A 22,027-nucleotide genomic window follows, 5' to 3' on the forward strand; every position below is an offset into this window, starting at 1 on the left:
GCTGAAGAGGCGAAGGCCGCTTGCACGCATCCGAATAGCCCGGCAGCAGAGTTCCGACGCACAGTTTTATAACTTGCGACATCAATACGTACGTTATCAATCAGGCGAGAAAGTGTGGGTCTGGAGCCTATTCGCCGACAGGGACTTTCTGAAAAATTATTGAAGAGGTATTTTGGTCCCTGCAGTGTTGTACGACGCCTAAGTGACGTGAACTATGAGGTCATCCGGACAGTCACTCGCGAACTGCGAGCACAAATCGGAAACGTGCCTGCTGTACGAATGAAGCCCTATAGTGCAGATTAACTCGCATTATAGGTCTACAACACTGTCTTTTGTAGTAGAGCATCGGGACGATGCTCTCCCGGAGGGAGGCAAATGCCGCATCCAATCTGCACAGCGACAACAAAGAATGAGCTCGCGCAGCAAGAGAGGAAGACGAGGTTCACGCCGGATCACTTCTTTCTAATGCCTCGCATGCTATATCCGAGCTGTGCTACATCCGACTTCTGCTGTTTCTGCGTCGTGACAATATAGTGTTTGTTCTGAAGCAGTTTCAAGCAGTGGCGTGGCTCTGTAGTAGAACACCTGTTTGCCAAGCAGCAGGCCTGGGTTCGGTTCTCACTCTGACCGAAAGTTTTTATTATTTATTTTATTTCCCACTTTGTAATTTTTCGCTCACGGACAACGCCGATTTCTCGCTCACAACCAACGACCGCCGACACCAACACCGGACGCCGGAAACGAGCTCCTTAACGCTCTCACGTTAAAGGGGTCATGAACCACTTTTCCAAGTAATGATCTAATGACCTTAGTATCGGAGTTTACTGCCTCCCGAATCGATTGCCGCAAAAATTTCTCGAATCCGTCAAGAATCAGCGGAGTTACGGGGTTTTGGCGCATGCTCTCAGCGCTTTCTCTCTTTTCTCGTGCCGACGAGCGCACTGGAAGCTATACAGGGAGGATGGCACGGGGGTAAGAAGTTACGTCAGCGCGCGTCATGAAACGCGATCGCTATCCCGCTGTGATTCGCACGCGCGAGAGTGCGGCTACCGTGTGAAGTTAGCAGACTGAGGATGTGCGGCGCGGGCAAGTGGCGGCACCCCGTGGCAAGAAGCGCATCTCATCCGGCTATCGGCCAATAAGCATGCAACGTGCAGACGCCCCCGCCCACCGACGAGAGTGAGAACCGGCCTCGTTTGAAAAGAGGGCGCCTGAGGAAACGGCACTTCACGCTCCGCTTGTGGCCTTTACGCGGCGCGCACGACTGTAATATTTTGCAGAGCAGTTCATAGCCGTGTCAGCTTTCCGCAGGTTGTGTTTTTTCAACAAGCCCAAGGGGTGCTTCATGACCCCTTTAAAATGGCAAGGATGCGCATGTTAGAGCATCTTAGAACAGGCCCGAAATCTAAATGCAAGGCTGCCTGCCGAAGCAGTGGGAATATTCAGCTTTTGGTTTCCCGTGGCCTCTAAAATTTTGATGCTGACTGTAGGCGTACGTTTTGGCGATTATAAGACCAAGTATAACCCGGGAGCACGCACTGTCCCTCAAACCCACGCCCGCTGCGGCTCCCCCTGTATGCGCTTTGGTAATAGTGAGAGAATGGAGTGCGCGCACTTGTCTGTGGGCGACTGAGTCGGCGTGGGTGTGCAATGTACCGGCTTGAACAAAACTAGTGGGCTTAACAGCACAGGGTAACCTCTTGGTTTAAGCCATATCGAGCATTTGATGTTTTCCAGACATGACTAAGTGCAACGCGACATTTTCCCGTTACGAGATCGTCGCCAATCGTTTTTGTTGTAGTAGAAGAAACAAATGAATGTTCAAGACTGAGCCTCAAATCGTTGTTCCCTTCTCGTGAATTGATTGGTCCACACCGCCAGCTGTCATGCCCACCATGCGCAAGCTCACACGCTGAGCTGAGACGTAACTGGATGCTCCATTGCATTGATGCTCATTGTGAATGTTTCTATTCAGAATTGTAGCACCTTACGCTAGCTGGAAGTACACTATGGTGTGTAGCACTGCCATATCGGTGTGATAATTAATTTTCGACAAATTCTCTAAAGCACACCGCAGGTGTGCGTACGCAATAGGAAAAATAATCAGGCAAGCTGCCTCGTTGTGGTCACTAAATTATGGCTTCGAGAAAAAGAAAGTTCCTAATTTCGATAATTGTTAACAGTACTGCATCATACCCCTAACCAAGCTCTCCTTTACTTTTTGTTTTCCTTTATAATGGCCCGAAGAGCACCTAGCCAAACTACTGGGGAGGGTATTGCGTAAATGTCCGTTGAGTTCACAGTCCCTTTCAGCGAACGTTGATTGAACAGTGCTTCAGCGTCAGCCCTCCACCTCCGTCGAAGCATCGTGGAACCACGCATCGAAATGGACAGTCAACTTATTGGGCTCTTCCAAAATACAAAAGTATCCCCCTCCCCATCAAACCACCGATACCGACCGCTTCGTCGCTAGAGCCTACATGTGACCCTGTCTTCCTTCATTGTGATTCAAGTGAATGTAAATTGTCTTTAACCGCTTTTCTAGTTTGCCTTATCGTAGTGGGACAGTTCAGGCTCGTAATTAGTCGTGAAATAGTTTCGCTCGTTATGTACTTACTATACTTATTACTCGTCTATTTGTTCTTCTAATCACGCGAACTATATAAGTACACGATTCAGCGCAGCTAATTTATCTCAATAATAACCTCAGCTATTTATTATCTGCCGTTTCCTACACGACACAAAACGAAGGAACTACCCGCTCGTATACACGGACCCATCCACGCTCCCCCGAAATATTTTGTTTTCTAATAATTACTACGTCTGGGCTAACTCAACTCCACCTACTTCTTCCAACTTTCTCCTATTTGTCTCCTATTTCCACTATATTACGCGCTTTTTTTTTATCAGGGCAACTACTAGCAACGAATGGTCCAGTATTTGGTCTGGGAGGAAACACGAACGAAGCACAGTCGGCGTGTTGGGTGCACTCCCGAAGGCTTATCTCTGAGAGGAAAGGTTGCCGCGTACGAAGAAAGTGCAGGAGCAGGTAGAAAAGGCCAGGATAGCGGAATGTCTACAGAGACCCAGACCTCCCTTATGAAAATGTGAGACGAGTTCAAAAAGAAAGTCTAATGACTTCTGACATTTCAGTCCATTTGACGCTCTAATGTGTCCCTTTAGAATTTTGTAATGTATTTGAAATGCCATTCAAAAACATATTGGCCGATCATTCTGATGCGTATTAACATGTGATAGTCTGATGCGGATTAACATGTGATAGTCCGATGCGTATTAACATGTGATAGTCTAGTGAGCATGAAACGACCTTTGACATAACACTCATTTGATTCTCTAATGTATTTCTTCAGAATTGTTTTTAATGTACTCATAATGTCATTCAAAAACATATTGGCCCACCGTCATTCTAATGTGTCCTTATGAGTGACTTTCTTGTGAGTATGAAACATCCTGTTTGCAATGACCCTCGGCCAAGCTTGTGCTTCGTGGCCAATGACATTCATAACATTCCTGAAACAGAACTATTACAGTGCATGATAAGATTTATGATATGTCCGGATGATAGTACGGAATCACATATTAGTTTTGCCTGACAATGTGTTTGCTGGTTGATACACATGCAGCCAAGCATCATACAAAAGTGCATGTATGCACCTTCTACGACACTTGTGCTGTACAAAGACATTTCTCAACAAAAGAAAATGGCTAAAAACATTATTGACTGGGAAACATGCAGAGGTTAAATGAAAGAAAAATATGGTGTACACCTGCCATATCTTCGTTTCGTTTATCTGTCTACTTAACATTGATGACAGATTGCTTTTGATGCGCAGGGTCCTTGTAGGGAACCATGTATGTGTATCCATGCATGTGTATCCTGCACGAAAGATCGCAGTAAATATATAAGAGTTGCAAAGAAAACTTTATCCAACACATCGTGCACCTTAGAACACTTAGATGTACTGCCAAGGCCCGTGCAGGTAGTTGACAAAAAGCACTTTTGTGAAGTTAGAGTTAGTCAAAATTGCATCTATATCGCATTTCCAATAGACACTTCAGCAAATCCTGTAAGAAAACAGGGAAACAAACACAGAAGGTCAAGTCCAGCATCAAGTATACATTAATGGAGTTACCATCTAGGGTCTTGTTCTTTGATCTTAGAATTCCCTCAAAAAAGTTTGCAATAGGTTCATGAAGCAGGCGCAACATGTCGAAGCTTTTTGTAAAGAGTGAAACAATGCCTACCCATAAAATATAAGCTCGACCAGGCTCCACAGGTAGAACGCTCCCATCTTCGTCTGCAAGCTGTCGTCGGCTTTCAGTTTCCACGAACAGGTGAGACTACCGGTACATATCTGTTAAGGATACCAGCAAACCTTCATGAAGGGTTTGGGCACCACCAAAGGCCCTTTACAGCTCACACACAATACATCCAATGTCTTCGGCAAGTCGATGTGTATATACCAGCAAGGGCCTTGAATGATGGACTCAGATTGCGCTATAAGAACACGTATAACCTGAGCAACGGCTCATGGCAGAACAACTGTAATGGTGCCATGCAAGCCGAACTTTCTGAAACTTAGTACTTAGTAAACACGATGTGGTTGGAGAACGCAGATTACGATATAGGTCATTTAAATGACGAAATTACATCAACTCTGCTACACAATATAAAATGCATAAATTGATAAAATAAGAGTATGTGTGGCCCATGTGCACACTTCCATAATGCCGAGCTTTACATATTGTATTATATGATGAATTGAGGCCGTTTATGAAAGTAATTGTAGTCGTGTTAAAGCCAATCAATGCCTGGAATATCGGCTTGAATTTGTAGTGCTGCAAGCATAAAAAAAAACCGTTAACCACTTTGTCAGCCTTCTCTAAACTTCTGCAACACATAGTTACATATGAGAATTTAGTTTGTTTCCATAATAATTACTTCATAAAATTAAAGTAGCACTCTCACAATGAATGCTACGTCTTAGTCGCACAACCTGCAAATAAGAGCGCTTTTTCAGTTTCATGCTGCCTTAAGAAAAGCTCACAAAAGAAACATGAACTTTAGATAAGCACATAATTGAGGTGTGCTTTTGCCACCCCAGCACAGTGGATAAAAAGCTCTTGGAACAGTGCTGCTTAACCATTACAACAACTTCTGTTAATATAAACCAGTATGCTTCAGGAAACAATATAACGACGGGAAAAAATATTTCACATCATTTTTCTCAAACACAAATATTGCAACAAAGGGCACCTTGCCCAAACGCAACTGGCACATTTGTCTAGAATTGATAATTATATACATCTTGTGCTCTTTCAAAGTACTGTACACATGGTGTTAGTACCAGAATATAACGATATTCACTGACTTGTATTATCTTCAAGTGGGTTCACCCAACGCAAGTTCGTTTCGCGTAGCAACGACCTTGCACAGTCAGATTAAAATCCTAACCATAGTGCAACTAACTTCTAACAAAAACAAGCGCGGTGCAGTAGTCGCGGAGAAAGCCACAAACACACGCCACTGAAGAGCACCGCGCGCGCATGTGCAGCCGCAGCGTGTTTTTATATCTTCCTCCCCGCGTACTACATGCCAATTATTACTGAGTTTCCTGAAAAGTTACTTCATTTGTACCTGCATCATGAGAAGGCTAGGCTATGAACGTTATGTTTAAAGCAGTTCTATTTCCGAAGTGATAAGCCATCGTACAAGTAGCTTCAGGCGATGATCTCGTGCAGTATACAGATGTAGTCGATTTCAATAACTTTCGACGACGCTAAGAAGTTTATTTACAGAATCACAACTCGGATACAAAAAAATCTTGCAATTATTCTTCCTTCGGTTTACGATCGCTTCTGAGCGGCGGAATGCCAAGAGCGGGCCACTTTCTCTCTCTCCTCGGTCGCGACCCGTCCCCTCTCCGGGAAAGAGCCATGCTCTCAGTCCTTCCCTCCTACCTCACCTCCCCCCTCCGGTCCCCTACGCCCAAAAGGGCGAGTGTTGCCCTCCCTGCGACACATACATCGCGCAGGCGTCCCCAAGGTCAACCAGTTTCCCGAGTAGAGAAGCAGCAGCGGGAAGCGGGCGGGCCGAGCGACAGGCATTCTTGGAATCGAAAAACAGCCAAGGAAGAAGAGCGCCATGACAAGAAACGCTTGCGTTACAGAAGCGAGCGGAGTATCGCGCAAAGCAACGCGCCTTCATCCACCCGTTGCAGTTGTAGGTAGCGAACGCACATGGTGAGTGCTTCATACAACCGTATAAGTGCACAGAAAGCATTGAGCATAGCGTAAAACATACCTGTCTATCATCCTTCCTCTGGCCATCCATCCCAGCAGAGTGAACACACCGCCCAGACGATCACACTCGTTCCTGCGTAAAAGACGTCATGTAATGAAGTAACCTAGCTGTGTAATTCAGAATATTCTAGAACTTACCAAAATCAGGCATCCACTGTGCACTCTTCAGCTTTACAGTCCACAATGTACCGTACACTCGGCGACAATCTTGTCAAAAGGCTGCTGTACGTCCGCACTCGCCTTCAGTCCACGAGACTAGGACCTAGATCGTCTTGGAAGGTACACTTGATATTGAATCAAGTAACCAACGTGCATAATCGATAAACGTGGTAACGAAGCATTGCAGAACCAGCATGGCACACACACACACAAACCGCGCGCACCGTGCACCCGTCAAACAACTAAAGCGCCCCCAAGGACAACTTTTCTTGGCAATGAGGGAGGCTACGGGGGCGGAGCTACTGCACATGTACTGCTCCGCGAAATAGTCCGGTTCGGCGCGCGTTTCGAATTAGTTTTGGTTTGTGAACCTTCCGTACCTCATGTGACGGCCATTTCATTGTTCGGAGCGGCCGTCTCAGGCTTATACAGCCATTTGCTAGTGAAATTCGTCAGAAGCTCCCGAGGCGAGTCGTCGGGAATGGTGGAGGGTGACGAGCGCTCACTTGAAGCGAAGGCGCTATTTTGACTGTGAGGTGCACGTAAAAGGTGCGACGTTTTCACAAGTGCAAAAACGCGAAATGACGCTGCATAAATCAAAACAAATATAAATATCTCCTTGGTGCGCGCTGACCCTCTCTTCAACAGCGCTCCGTAGAAATAAAGCAATGTTGTTGTTTTTATTTGTCACTGTACATAAAAAAAGTGTATTTATGGCTTTTTTAACCCGTGTGTGCATGTGGGGAATGGGTTATGGCTGTTCGATTTTGTTATACAACTATACATTTTGTTTGGGGAAATGAAAGTTAGAAATGGGCAGTTTTCAAACTCGCATCGCAGACGACGGTCATCTCTGAGTCCTTACTCAAAAGAAACGCTTTTTTGTTTCAAGTTACTGCCCTCTCCCGTGGATAGAAAGAGGTAGGGATTATGATAGGAGGAGGGAATGGGTAGGGTGTGATAGGCGACACCCAACGTTGCACACAGAGGAGGTGAATGGGACAAGGAAGGAGTGAAGGGAGAGAGGAGTTGACGCCGGGAGAAACGGAAGAGAGTCGCGTGGAGACGACATTACGAGGGGGCGGGGCGGGAGAAGGATGTACGCGACGTTGGGCCAAATCGAACTTTGCTTGTCGGCTAGCTTCTGACCAGCGTTGCAACAGCGAGGAGAGATAGAGACAGTAGTTTGAGGTTGGGAAAAACGCTTGTCCGCGTATCTTTGCAACCAACAACATTCTGTTTTGGACATATATGTAAGTGCCCATGCATAAGAACAGTCCCTAATTTTTATCACAACAATAACGAACTTTTTTCTGTACGTCACCCATTGTCCACAGTTCCATTCTTCTCCGCCCCCCAAAATCCTTCGCGACGCCGTGCGGGTAATCCCCACTCTCCTCCGTTAATTTCTACTGGGACAAATGGGCAACACGGGCCCCTGAGCGAGTGTTCGCAGTGTCACTTGATCATATCTGTTCATATTTGCATATGTGATCGACTCATGCCTTTTAAAAATAAGGAAATGCTTACTTCTATTATACGGCAGGTATATAATGAACATTGCTGCGGTCGTCAGCATTCTTCGATCGCCGGTGCATGGGCGATATATGTAAAATATTTACGCATTCTACTGAAACACGATATTTGTGTACATTGCAAGCACAAATTGTTTATTGCTTGTAGTCTCTGAAAGACGAACTTGTCTATTGTGATAAACTGATTTTACCGGTGGCGATTAAGGCTTTTTAACTTCTTTGTTGTGATGCGCGTTTTGACATTAGGAACGGCAACTGAAAGTCTGAACACTTCAGTCACCAGAAATTAAAGTGCACATGGTCATTTGACTCTCCGATGTACACTTAATGTTAAACGACATTAGGCTTTGCATGTCTAATGTCTGTCTAGTGACTCATTAGGAGCGCACCTAGTCGACACTAGACACTCAAGACTCATTTTCATAAGGGCTAATCCTTTATCATCCCTTAATCTCATCTTAATCTTATTGCCTCTACCACAGCGCGCTCGTTCGGAAGGGCAAACACAGGTGGTATAGGGACCCAGACCCAGAAATTTCCTCGCCTGAGATTTCTCAGAGTCTTTGCGTCCTTCTCTCGGTTGCCTTGTATTGCCGTTTTCCATTAGCAGGGCAAATAAATGAGATGGCCGGAAGAATAGAAAGCAACCTTTTTTTTTCTGCTACTAGTCTCCGATTTTTTATTTGTTGCTTTTGTTGTAACGTGTGTTCACTATTAGTCACTATTCGTGCTTGCTTAGCATGTTTTATAACAGCAGAGCTGTTCTAAGGCTGGGCCTGATGACAGACGAGTGTCCGCGTCGCATGTCACGCTGCGGTAAGTGGTAAGTATAAGATACACCCATAGATGACGTAACTGCCTCGCTCGTGGACGAAGCGGTAGCTGCACAGTGATACGGTGAAGGGTCGGCTCGAGCGTGAATAGGGCCTAAAGTCACTGCATAGCAGGAGCGGCTGTGGCAGGGGCTGCCGCACGCCCTTTGCCGTGTACCTCTACTGTACAAATAATGTGATGATAGGCATCCACAAAAAACCACAAAACATCACAGCCCCAAGCATTCCGTACAGATGGTTAAGCAGCAAAGTTGAAACGTGCTGTCTCGATGTTTATCACTAGGTTAATGCCGACGGTTCATTGAAGTCTCTCTCAACTGTTTATTATATCTGTTCGGAAATATCAATTTGTGTTTGCGGCCAGTGTGTTGCGTTCATTTATTGTGGACCAGTGGTCAGTAGTGAGGCTTGTCCAATTTCTGCGGCACATCAACGCTGCAGCTTTCGCGCACATATTACGGACTAATTTTCGTTTCGCCTAGACATATAAAGCCTCGCTTTAAAATTGCGTTATTAACGTATTGTTTCTGGCATCAACTTTTCTGCCCAGTGAATACAGACAACGGAAAACGTAGGATACCGTGAGAAGCGTCCACTTTCTTTTTTTAGTTTTTTTGTGTGAGATATATATAGTAGATAGAAGAAGCTGCCGATCGCTCCAGTGATTTCGCGCTGCCCGCGCTATTTCTCAACAGCACTTGCCCTGTTTACTGCATCCCGTCGTTTGCACACAACTCGAAGCAAGTAGGCCGACCAGAGAATGATCCTTGAAGAAAAAGAAGCAAAAATAGAAGAAAGAAGCGACAACATCTGCATGGACAAACAGACCTCCCATACTCGAAAAGCAGAGGAGGCAGCACCCGCTCCCTACCAGGGGTGCTGTCCCTGTTCGGAGTGAACCGTGACGTAAATCTTCATATTCCGCGAGTGCGAGCGCCGGAATGCTCGCGCTCTCTCGAAGCGTGCACACACACGATGCGTCCATGTGCGCGGGAAATGTGCTTCCACCGTAGTTCTGTATGCGCTCGGAAGTTCGACAGAGCTTGTTTCGTTATACCTTTGCAGAAAGTAACGCCTCAGATATCGCCTCTTTCCTTTCTGTCGGTGCGTTTTATGTAGTCACATACGGGGGGTGATGTTTATGTTTCACTCGCCTTTTTCACAACGTAACATTTTGATTTTTGATTACGCCATTTAGTTTGTAAGATGTACTGCTTTACCCAATAAATTGGTGATGTGCACTTAGCTTCGGAATTTAGATTGCTGCACGTAACACGCATTTTTTCGCTAGACAACAGAAATTATTGTTCGCTTTTTTATGTTGCGAAGCACGCATGGGTTTATCGTCAGCTGAAGATTTCTATTTCCATACATCATTGTATGGATGCTGTAGCTCTGAGATTTGACGCGTTCATATTCTTATCGCATAGCTAATTGACGTCAGCTGGCAGAAAAGTGTTACTTGCCGTAGTGGCTACAAGTGGTGCAGGCTAACATTCATGGAGTACATGCACAGAAATATCAAATAAACAGGACAGGAAAGCGACCGTCACCGTACCTAAATTGGTAGAGCATAGGACGCGGGATCCGAAGGCTGTAGATTCGGTCTCTACCTGCGGCAAAGTTATTTTTCGTCCACTTCAGCTCCTTTACATTGATGTCACAATTACTAGTCTAGAGCTAAAGACTACAAGTAATGTCCCGTACACCTTCCTTGCCTTCATTGTCTCTTGGTTTCATTAGGCTGTGCCTGACATAAAAACGAGCCTTTAATCAATTCCTACACTTTCGTTCATTCATAGCTGGCTGACGAAACTTTGTGAAATTTTATACTACTGCTATGGTGAATTATAAGCAGATGCGCTCACCAGTCATGAGAGTAAAATATGTGCGCAAATAAATGTTTCATTTATCCCTTCACCGCACTTTGTGAGTCAAGCGCGCCGATCGTCGAGACAGTGTCATCAAATAGTTTTGCTGGCCATATGATGACAACACCAGGCGCGTGTTCTCGCGGTGGGGTTTCTAAACCAGATTGACCCTGTAGGTCGGCCATCATCACAGCACCCACACTCATAATAGAACTGACGAAAGAACTAATAGCTGTCCAGCAGCATGCTATTATCTCTGCACGTCTACCTGGAAACTATCACTTGATTTTGACAACCATTCGTCGACGCTTTCTGCCTAGATATTCTAAAAATTTACAGTTGACGCACAAATACGTTCTTTCTTTGCTCTCAATGTACAACCAAAGTGGTCAATGAAATGAGAAATAAAAATAACATAACCTGTTGTTATACAATAAAGTTCGTTGTCTGTCTTTCTGTTGTTACGTGTAACTATAGTTCGAGCGGAATGTGAACCGTCGGTCATTCGTAGAGTCGGCCCTTTATTTGACTACATCTTTGCAGTATCTTAAGCCCAAATATCACCTGCATCTCGGAACAGCAGCGCACGTCTCATGCAAATACAATTACAGTCGTTGCCCCAAGTGTCTTTCGTGACAGATGTTTATATGATCCCAACGAGGCTACAATTTTGAAATCAGTAAATTTTCTCCGAGTTTTCTATTTCTAATTCTTTCGTATTACTGGAGACTCCAAAGCTGAAGCCTTCGCATGCTAAGATATCCCTTCGCAGTTCCGATGCTTCTCCTGCGGAGTCCAGATCATAACGACGAATACTCGTCTTCAGTGTTCGTAGCCCACGGACAAATAACTGCTCATCATTCCGAATAACTGAATTTCATAACTACATCCAAAAAAGCACTCTTACCAGTCCACTTTATTAACGCGTGGTTTGGTTTGGGTATAGTGAATCAGAACGATATTTATAAATATTGGCAACGTCATCAACGACACCAAATACCTCTGATGAACACAATAACGCTAAAGCTCGACTCAAGCCACGGTGCCCTTATTGCTACATCTGAAGGCGCCTCAGTGCGCCACCTGTTACACTAGCAATTGATTAGAAACGTCGTCGATGGGCCTCCCTCTTCTGCACCGCCCACATCTCTACATCTCTTCGATTTCGTAACTCGTTCTTTCGTTGCTTCGTACGTACTTTTGTGCACCGAACCTATACAAGCGATGGTACTTGCTGGCTTCCTTTCTCCATGTTTTCCTGGGTCGATTTCATTTAAGCAATGAACCGGGAGCCGCAGTGGGAATCGATGCCCATATGTCTGTCCAGCGCTGCCTTTGCTTTTCGCCATAGCATTTCTATAGATTGTCGGTATCACCGGCACCGCTGCTACTGGGAATCAGATTTTTCGACCAGGTTCCACTCAGAATAAGTCGTGTTGTTTTTCTTGCCTCTTTCGCCTTATTTATGACTCACTCTATTTACGCGTACCTTGTTCTTGTACTATTGCCTAGCGCCATTTTTATGCGATACTTTATGTGAATGACGTGCCCGGTTATTTACTTCGATTATGAAAGAAACATGACGAAAAGAAAAGCGTTGGTAATATTGCCTTAAGCTTTAAATGAAGTATGTAGACATATAAAAGCGGGCAATGAAACAACTTGGCACCGTGGGAGCACAGAGCTGCAATCGCGACAGTTCGCGCTGGTATCGTAGCTCTTTTTCCGAGTTCCACTCACTGCCTTATATGTATTGTAATCCCCGCATTCATTGTAATCCCTGGGAGGTGTTAGCCAGCCTCACTAGTGGACATGACGACAGATGCGGATAACCCCTGATGTCAGGTATGACGTGAACGCTAGCGGCAAGAAGCTGACCAATACATGCCGTAATATAGCTTTGCACAGATCACATTGCACAAAAGTGTGAAGTATTTTGCTTTTTACACTATCGCGATTGCTTATTAGAACGGAATCGAATGGCACTAAGAGGAAAGGCTCCCTCTTATCTTGGGGACTTCAGAGACTGCAGCGCCGATCTTGAGTCGGCGCTGCCCGCTGCTGTCTTCTTTGTGGGCGGGCCACAGGCCTGAACGAAACTTTGTAAACAGTGTAGTCTATGGGCGTGTGTGTGTGGCTGTATGTGTTTTGAGGTTATCAGTGCATATATCATAATCATCACCCAGCAGCTGGAGTAGCATGTCAGGTGAATAGCCAGGCTAACATCTCCAGTTTTTCATTAAAACATTTCTCTCTCTCTCCCTCTTATCTAAGAAAGATATCTAAGAGCAATGAGAGGAAAGGCTCCCTCTTATCTTTAGCGCACTAGACCAGCTGGACAGCCGCCCTCCCACGGAGAACAAAATCCCAGGGCCCTAGCCTACCAGGTCTTCAGCACGAGCTGCTATGAAGGCGTTGTTGCGGTTTCTAGAAGCAACCAGACGCATTGTCAAACTGTGACTGTTGGCACAAAATGTTGCTATGTAGTACTTGGACTACGGTCATGACTATGTTTTTGTTGTTGTTGTTGTTGTACTTTGTCGCGTGCTGTCGTCACATCTCTTCTTCTTCTTCGTTCATTCTTTGACATCCCCTTTCCCCTTCCCACGCACAGGGTAGCAAACCGGAGAATTTTTCTGGTTAACCTCCCTGTCTTTCCTTTCCTTCTCTTCTCTCTCTCTCTCTTAGCGCCGTTTTATTTCAGTTTATGAAAAAATCTTTGGAACACGGCGTGTCGCTCAAGCTAACGTTTCGATAAGTGGTCCAGACTTCTTCATGCTGCCTTGGAGAACACATGACAACTCGTAGAAACGTTGGCTCCAGTGACACCCCGTGCTCCGAGGATTTTTTCATCGCTTCAAGTTCCCATCTTCCCCTAAAATCGAATTTATTCCAGTTTACAGAAATCTTCTAAAGTCTTCCAAAGACATCTTCTACTTTATTCCAGTTTAGAGATGTACCAATCAGCCAAGTCGAGTACAGATTTGTTTGTTCCGTCCGCCTTCGTAGCATACACCGTGCTTTAACTGAGAAGACACATTTTTGCCTAACATTTCTGCATTTTGTATTTCTGTTTTAATATTTATCTTTCTATTTGCCCACACTGCGTATGATTTGATAGCTCGCTACTACTAGAAAACTGTAATGTTTCAGGCATCGGCCTATATGATAGTTATGTGGACAAACAATTTTGAACCTGCCGAATCACTTACTGCAACCACAGGTCAATTCTTTCCGTTTAATTCGGGCAAGTTAAATGCTCGCATTCGCTGTACCCAGGAAAGAAAGCCTATTCCACTGCAGCTTGACATGCAGCTCGTTATACACGACTGTCTTTGCAAATTCAGTATCCATTTTCAAAACTGAATCGCGCGTTTTTCGTCCCTCTTACGCAAAGTTTCCATAAGCGGAATCATTCTGCTGCATATCGAGAGCCTAGTGAGCGTCGAAGCATTGAGTACCGTTGACATTGATGAATGCTTTCAACGTTGGTGCTTGAAAATCAATCGCCACACGCGACTCCATCGCCCTCGTTGGCAGTGTGGCCACACAGCCCACTCATTCTTCGTGTTCTCGGCGAAATCTAAGGAAAGTGGAAAGGAAGTGGTGTATTCTCGCAACAGCTAGAAGAATTACAATATGACGCTCAACGCAACTGACACCCTAAATAACGCTCGCCTAAGTGCAGAGGTGCCGGCTGATGTTGAAGTCATGCACGTAACCATTTTGCCATAGTTTTTCTCATCCCCACCGGAGCCATGGAAATGATGGAAGAAGCGGGAATGAGTGATGAGGTTGGCTCCGTATCTGTCATATCGCCTTTGTCATTGTGAAGCATCAGAATATATTGCGCGTCCTATTCCACAGTGGTAGGTACTCAGTGTTTCTTTTACTTCTGCGGCGCTTGAGAAATGGGCCTCGCCTTTCTGACGTACCTAAATTGCAGATATGGCCGCGGTATAAGCGGCTTCTATAGCGCCATCGGTAACAAGCGAGATATATGCAGCTGCAACTCTGAACATAGATACAGTGTTCAGAGTTCACTCACGCGATGAGGAATATGACTATTAGCTTTAATATTATTAATTTTCTATGGTGCGAGGATTAATTAGTATCCGCGAGCCACAAGAGGGAGGTTTCTCAAGAAAAGTTCATTTTGTTTTAATAATCAAGTATCTTTCGGAACCACTGAGCTCTGTGTTATCTGGATCATGTGCATGTTTGAAGTAGAGGTTTTGAAAGAAACCCGTCTGGTCGTGAAGCATTATGATAAAGTGTAAATGAAAACACCGACCATAAAATAATAATAATATCTGGGGTTTAACGTCCCAAAACCACTATATGATTATGAGAGACGCCGTAGTGAAGGGCTTCGGTAATTTCGACCACCTGGGGTTCTTTAACGTGCACCTAAATCTAAGTACACGGACCTTAAAGATTTTCGCCTCCATCGAAAATGCAGCCGCCGTGGCCGGGATTCGATCCCGCGGACCTTCGGGTGAGCATTCGAGCGTCATAACCACTAGATCACCGTGGCGGGGCACCATAAAAGAATACAAAAAAAGACGTTTCGGCCCCCTTGAATGTGAGGTGTAGGGGAACAGGTGTAGGCCTTTCCGTGTTTTTATCTGTAGTTGACTTAACCAAACACTCTTATCTAAGTCCCGCTTGCAAAGTCGGAAAACGCGTTAACATTCGTCTCTGATCTCTCAGGCTGCTGGAGGGCTAAATATCGACCATTGAGTACAAGAAAAAAAAATAATTCGCTACGCTACTCAATCCAACTCTGCGAAGGCTTTCTTCCGTTATTTCGTTTCGTTTTTTATTACGACAAGCGGGCGCGTTACGAAAGAAGCCGCTTCACCAAATATACAGACAGAAATATGAGACGGCAAAGAGCGAGCAAATTTAGACAGATGTTCAGCAAAACCTTGATGCGAGTATGCCGAGACATAAAAAAAGACTTCATACGAAGCACCTAAGTCTCTAGACATTGAGATCCCTTTACAGGATTGACAGAGGCTCAGGATGCGGACAGGACCTGAGCCTTCTTTCAGAAAGAGTGAATGGCTATTTAGTGATCTTTTTGTTTCCGTGACGCTTTTGCGTTTACATTAGCGTAAACTCCTTGGATTTATAGGTGACGTGATTCTGTGTTGCAGAGACTGCTGAAACACCTGGGCGTGTGTCAAGAACTACAGTTGTACTCATGTTCCTTGTCCACACTAGGATAACAGGCGCGACACTACCAGCATAGATATTTGTGTGCACTACACAACGTAAAGCCTCGTGATGGGGCGTGGCTTCAAGTGTAAAACGAAAAACAAAACAAAAATAGCTCCTATGTCGAGTCACAATACACCATTCTTTCGTAATGCGGTGCCTGCCGCTTCATGTCAACATCACGCAGATACCGCTGTGGATGTCTATAGGGACCGGGAAACACAAAACCCTTCAGAGAATCTTCTCGTAATATAATTAGCGAAGCCGTCATTTCGTAACTGTCATCAAACAAGCGATCGTACTTTCTTCGAGCCGTTCCGGAGTTTGTCAAATAATATATATTGTCTTGTCACGTCTCGTAATGTGCAACAAAATCTGGCTTCGCAAATATTAGTGAAATTTCAGAACATATACAGTTCAGCATTTTTACATCTCTTTCTACAACTTTTCATAGCTTGTGCAGTTGCGATAGTTGTCGTTATTTACCTGGAGCCCTCTTCTCGTGCCCGTGTCATTACTACACACCAGATTCCTTTTTTTTTCTTTTTTTTGCATTCAGATTAAGGTCAAGTAATCTTCACACCTTAAGCACCTGTCTGGGCGGTCAGCAGAGAGGCTGTGGGCTTCGTTGCGTCACAGCTGATGGCGACCGAACGTTGGAGACGAACATGGGAGAAGGAAAAGTCTGCAGCTGTCGTGGTTATACGGCACACGGGACCCGCAGCCTCCGGCCAAATATGGCTGCCCCCTATTCTAGGGATGAAAATTCTGATAAATTCTGATTAACACGCGAGCGGTGTGCTATAAGAATTACTCGGGTTTTACGTGCCAAAATCACGATATGATTATGAGGCACGCCGCAGTGGGTGACTCCGGACTAATCCCAACCCCCGGTGGTTCTTTAAGGTGCACATAAATCTAAGCACACGGGCGTTCTTTACTATTCGCTCCCACCGAAATGCGGCCGCCATGGCCGGGAATCCAACCCGCACCCTCGAGCTTAATGGTGCAGCACCCTACATGCTAAGCTTCCTAGGTGGGTCGAGCAGTGTTCTTCTTAACTTTTTCTTAGGACGCAAAAACAAAAAGAAAAGAATCTTCAGCAACCGCGAGTTCTGAAAAAAGGTGGCAGTTACCCTTATCTCAGACTAGAAAGAAGAAAAAAAAAAGCGCTAAAGAGGAGCGAGAAAATGAGAGGAAGTCATGAAAGCATCTGAGAAGCCATCTGAGAAACAACCACCGGAGCGCGGTGCATTGTGATGAAGTAGGACGGTCTATCCGAGCGCACAAGATTGCGCCATGCTTTCCGATTGAGCAATCGAATGGTGCACGGCGTTCCGTGACTGGGCTATTTGTCTGCCACAGCTCAGCCATTTTCCAGGCGTCCTACCGCTTCGAGTGTCGATCGATCAACTTGGAAAGTTTGATTTTTTTCTTAACGGCCCGCAGGTCCGGTAACAGCGACGATTCCATTACAGCTGCGAACTTGCGCATGAGTTTCATTGTTTATCATGTCCACGCCTTTTTTTTTTATTGAAATAGAAAATAAATGAAGGAGTTGTTGTCACCATTGCTTGGTGACGGCTACCCCTTTCCACATAGTTGTTAAGATAACAGAATAAAAAGAAAAAGAAAAAAATATATATATATATATATATATATATATATATATATATATATATATATATATATATATATATATAGAGTCGTACAAGTTCAAGAACTCAGTAGCCATCGCAAATATTAGTGTCTTCAAAAAAAACGCTGGAGCACTTTCATTGCTTTACGGTTTATCCTAGTCGGCCATGGTATTTTCCCTAAGGAAAACGTTCGCTCAGAGTCCAGGGTGCGAAGTTCTTGTTCGAGTCGCTGTCTATGCGTGTCGTACTTCGGACAGTCGAGCAACAGATGATGCACATCCTCGTCGTCGTGGCCGCATGAACATGTTGACGATGATGCACGATGAATCCGAAATAAAAAGTGCTTTGTGTAAGCGGTTCCGAATCTTAGGCGATGAATGAGTGTGTCGATACGTCTTGGGAGCTGGGGGTCTAATTGGCACTCAAGGTTAGGGTCAACAGCGTACAGAATCGATTCCTTTGTGCTGTCTGGGAACCAGGTGGATAAACATAATTCACGTTTTGTTCTTCGTAAAATTCGGTTTATATCACATTGGGATGCAGGAATGAGGTGGGTTTGTGTGTAATTATGAGCGGCTTCTTCATTCAGCGACCGTGGAAATAAAACAAACCACCTTAATAATAATAATTGTTGGGTTTTACGTCCCAAAGCCACGACATGAATATGAGAAACGCCATAGCGGAGGGTTCTTTTACGTGCACTAGCGCCGGTGTTCTTTAACGTGCAGTGGCATCGCACGGAACACGGGCCTTCGGCATTTCGCCTCCATCCAAATGCGACCACCGCGGCCGGGATCAAACCCACGACTTTCGGGTCAGCAGCCGAGGCAAACGTTCAGCCACCATCGATGTCCTAGCAAAACAGATTAAATGATTAGTAAGCACATAGAATATCTTCGTAAGTTAGTTTTATAAGCTATACATGTGATAAGATGCTTTTTTTTTCGATCGTGCAAGCGCAAAAAAATGTCGCTGTGTTTCGAAGAAAATACACTGATGTATTATAAACAGTGGCCGCTGCTTATAATAACTGAGTACATTTTTATACCAAATAATTAATTCAGATATCGTGCCGTTTGGCAGCATCTCTAATCCAAAATACAATCGCAGTACTAGTAAGCGTTCTTTCTGCCTTTTAAAGGGGTCATGAACCACTTTTCCAAGTAATGATCTAATGACCTCAGTATCGGAGTTTACTGCCTCCCGAATCGATTGCCGCAAAAATTTCTCGAATCCGTCAAGAATGAGCGGAGTTACGGGGGTTTGGCGCACGCTCCCAGCGCTTTCTCTCTTTTCTCGTGCCGACGAGCGCACTGGAAGCTACATAGGGAGGGATGGCACGGGGGAAAGAAGCGCGCGTCATGAAACGCGATCGCTCTCCCGCTGTGATTCGCGTGCGCGAGTGCGGCTACCGTGTACTGGGAAGTGCAGCGCCGGCAAGTGGCGGCACCCTGCGGCAAGAAGTGCATCTGATCCGAACGCCGCTCTCGATTTACGTCGGCTATTGGCCAATAAGCATGCTATGTCTCTTGCGACGTAAACTGGCAGATCCGCAACGTCAACGTGCAGACGCCCCGCCCACCGCCGAGAGTGAGAACCGGCCTCTGTTTGAAAAGAGGGCGCCTGAGGAAACAGCAACTTCGCGCTCCGCTTGTGGCCTTTACGCGGCGCGCACGACTGTAATATTTGGCAGAGTAGTTCATAGCCGTGTCAGATTTCCGCAGAATGTGTTTTTTCAACAAGCCCAAGGGGTGCTTCATGACCCCTTTAAGCTCGATGATGCAGAATGCAGAAGAGCCTTAGTTTCGAGTAATATTTTTTAAATTTCTTTCTCTCTCTCTCTCACGCTCTGTTACTCTTCTTTATAATATCTGAGAATGCCGGAATGCCAGTAAAAACACGTGCTCAATAAATTGAGCGCATCCGATCTTTGTAGTTCCCATGAAGCAATCGTCCGCGTGAACGCATATAACACCCGAATAAGCATTGCGAACAGGTTAGTCTAGCCCGGAAATGAAATAATAGCTCCGAGCAATAGGAGCGGACAACTGTTTGCACGTTTCATACATTATGACGAACTGCCGCTGAGCATACAATCACCGGTGTACGGCTCCGATCGCGGCTATAGTTTGGAAATTGCGGAAACTCTCGGTGTCTCGCATGTTTTAGGTTGTTCGCGATCCTAGCCCGCATAATTAACTAAAACAAAATCGTTTTATTTGAGTTCCATTAAGTTTTCAATAAGATTCAATGGTCGATGAGGAAACAGGTTTTCTTTTTTTTTCATAACACCGGTATGTTGATGCGGGAGCGAATGGCCCTCATGTACATCAGCAATCGTGTGTAGTGCTTAAGATTTAAGTAAGCAGCTCACGCAAGGCACAGATTAAACGAAAGGTGCGGGCTCTCTTGTGGTGCGCACTGTAAACAGTTGAGAGAATTCAAGCTTCAGTTTCGATAGATATAGGCGAGCGCAGGGTTCCCCTTCAGGGGGGGGGGGGGCGAAGGTTCGTCGCAGGGTCCCCCCCGCCCAATTATGTCAATGTATGGCGCTGACATTGCCCCCCTCCCTATTATGTCAATGTGTGGGGCTGAACTTGCGCCCCCCTTTTTAGGTGAATAGAAGGGCGCCACCCTCCCCCCCCCCCTCTGCACCCGCCCCCCCCCCCCCCGTGCGCACGCCTATGTCGATCGACATAAACAGAAGCGAAATTAACTCAATGCATTTTGTTTTTAACCCTGGCGGATTTGTCTGCATTTAGAGAGATCAAATGTTTAAATTTAAATTTTGCGAATACCAGCAAGACTTGTCTATCGTTAGGCCTCCTTACCATTGGCCGCTAGCCTTCGCTAATAAAATGTACAGCGGCATGACTGAACGGAATTTTGTTTCTTACAAATAATTCCCGCTTCAGCTACTTTTGGTCGATTCCACGAAAGATCGAAAAAGGGTGTATATTTGATGTTTCCGATTTTTCTGATAATTTTGTATGTTGTGCACATATGATTGCACAGCACGAAATCGCAGTTCGTTTTCAAATAAAAATTTTTTTCAACACAGCAAAATTCGACAAGTGTCGCCGGTTGACGACGACCATTTTACGAAGAATGCGTTTTCGTAACTTCGGAACCATGCTGGCAGCTACTCAAGCTATATATTACAAATATCTTTCTTTTTGGCGTAAGTAGAAGTAAAGAGGAAATAGCTCTTATCATTTCATGGAATTCTGAGTAAATTATGTATTTTTAAAAATTCACGAAAAACGCTGCGTTTTTGAAAATCAGTCAAATTTGGGACGCTATGGCTACTTCTGTGAACATCTTAGCTTGTTCATATTTGCAGTATGAATAGGCCTTTATGTGAGTAATGAACCTCTGCATTTGTATTTCTCTAATAATTTTCAAAGTAGTAAATTTTCATGCTCGAAACACCAAAAAGAGAAAAGTGCTCCTCCATTCAAAAATCTATAATAAAAAAAACCCAATCTCAATTTTGTTCAAAGTCCCCCAAAATGTTCTCAAAGGACTGCAGAATGATATTATGAAAAAACATGTTGCATCATTTTTATTAGAACAAAAGCAGAAAATGTCAAACATTGTGTTTCCAGAGCGTGGTGGCCACTGCGTAAAGGACATCTCTAGTAACAAGAAAATACAGTAACACGTCTTTTTTCTTCTCTGAGCTTCGCTAAACAGCAGTAATGATCTATTGTTGGAAAGTGGGAAATGTTTTGTAAAGAAAAAAAAGATCGTTCCAATTTAAATGCATTTGCGACACCACTTACATTCCTCGTCGACGGGCAGCACGGGCTTTTTCATTCCTCTGGATAATTTTTTTTTAGTAAATGCGCTTATATAAAAGTAACGAAGCTAAACGCGAAATATGTGTAGCTGAGTCGATCATGCATTGTAAGAATGTGAGAAATCGCAAATGGCGGCAGTGGTGAACGGCGAGTACCGCAGTGCAACCTAAGCACAGCAGCCACACATTGTTTTCCAGCCTTTGTCGCTATGCACGAGAAAAAGCTGGGGTGTCGATTGCGTTGGTTACACGATACATTTTTCACCGCTCGTCGCTCTCCCGCCCGGTCTCTGGATCCGCACCGTGCGGATCGTGTGGCCCGCGCTACAAGCACTCGTGTAAACGGAGTAGCATGCGTTAGGCGGACAGGTGCAAAGGGCGGCGCGATGGACGCCCGCCTGAGCAGACGACAGCAACGAGTACGGCTGTGCCAGTCAGCCAAACACCACCTGAGATAGAAGTTAAGCATCCAAATTGTGCTTCACTTTGATGCGATCACTATCCTACGCTCTGAAGGTGGCTATGGGTAGGCGTTATAGCCATGGCCGAGATTTTGTACGGACTGCCTCATGGTGCACAAAAAGAAAATTCCGCTGCAGCGGAATTTTCATTATGTAGAAGATATCGGATCGAGACTCTT

The sequence above is a fragment of the Rhipicephalus sanguineus genome, chromosome 6 (assembly GCF_013339695.2).
Source record: "Rhipicephalus sanguineus isolate Rsan-2018 chromosome 6, BIME_Rsan_1.4, whole genome shotgun sequence".
In the NCBI taxonomy this organism is placed as follows: Eukaryota; Metazoa; Arthropoda; class Arachnida; order Ixodida; family Ixodidae; genus Rhipicephalus; species Rhipicephalus sanguineus.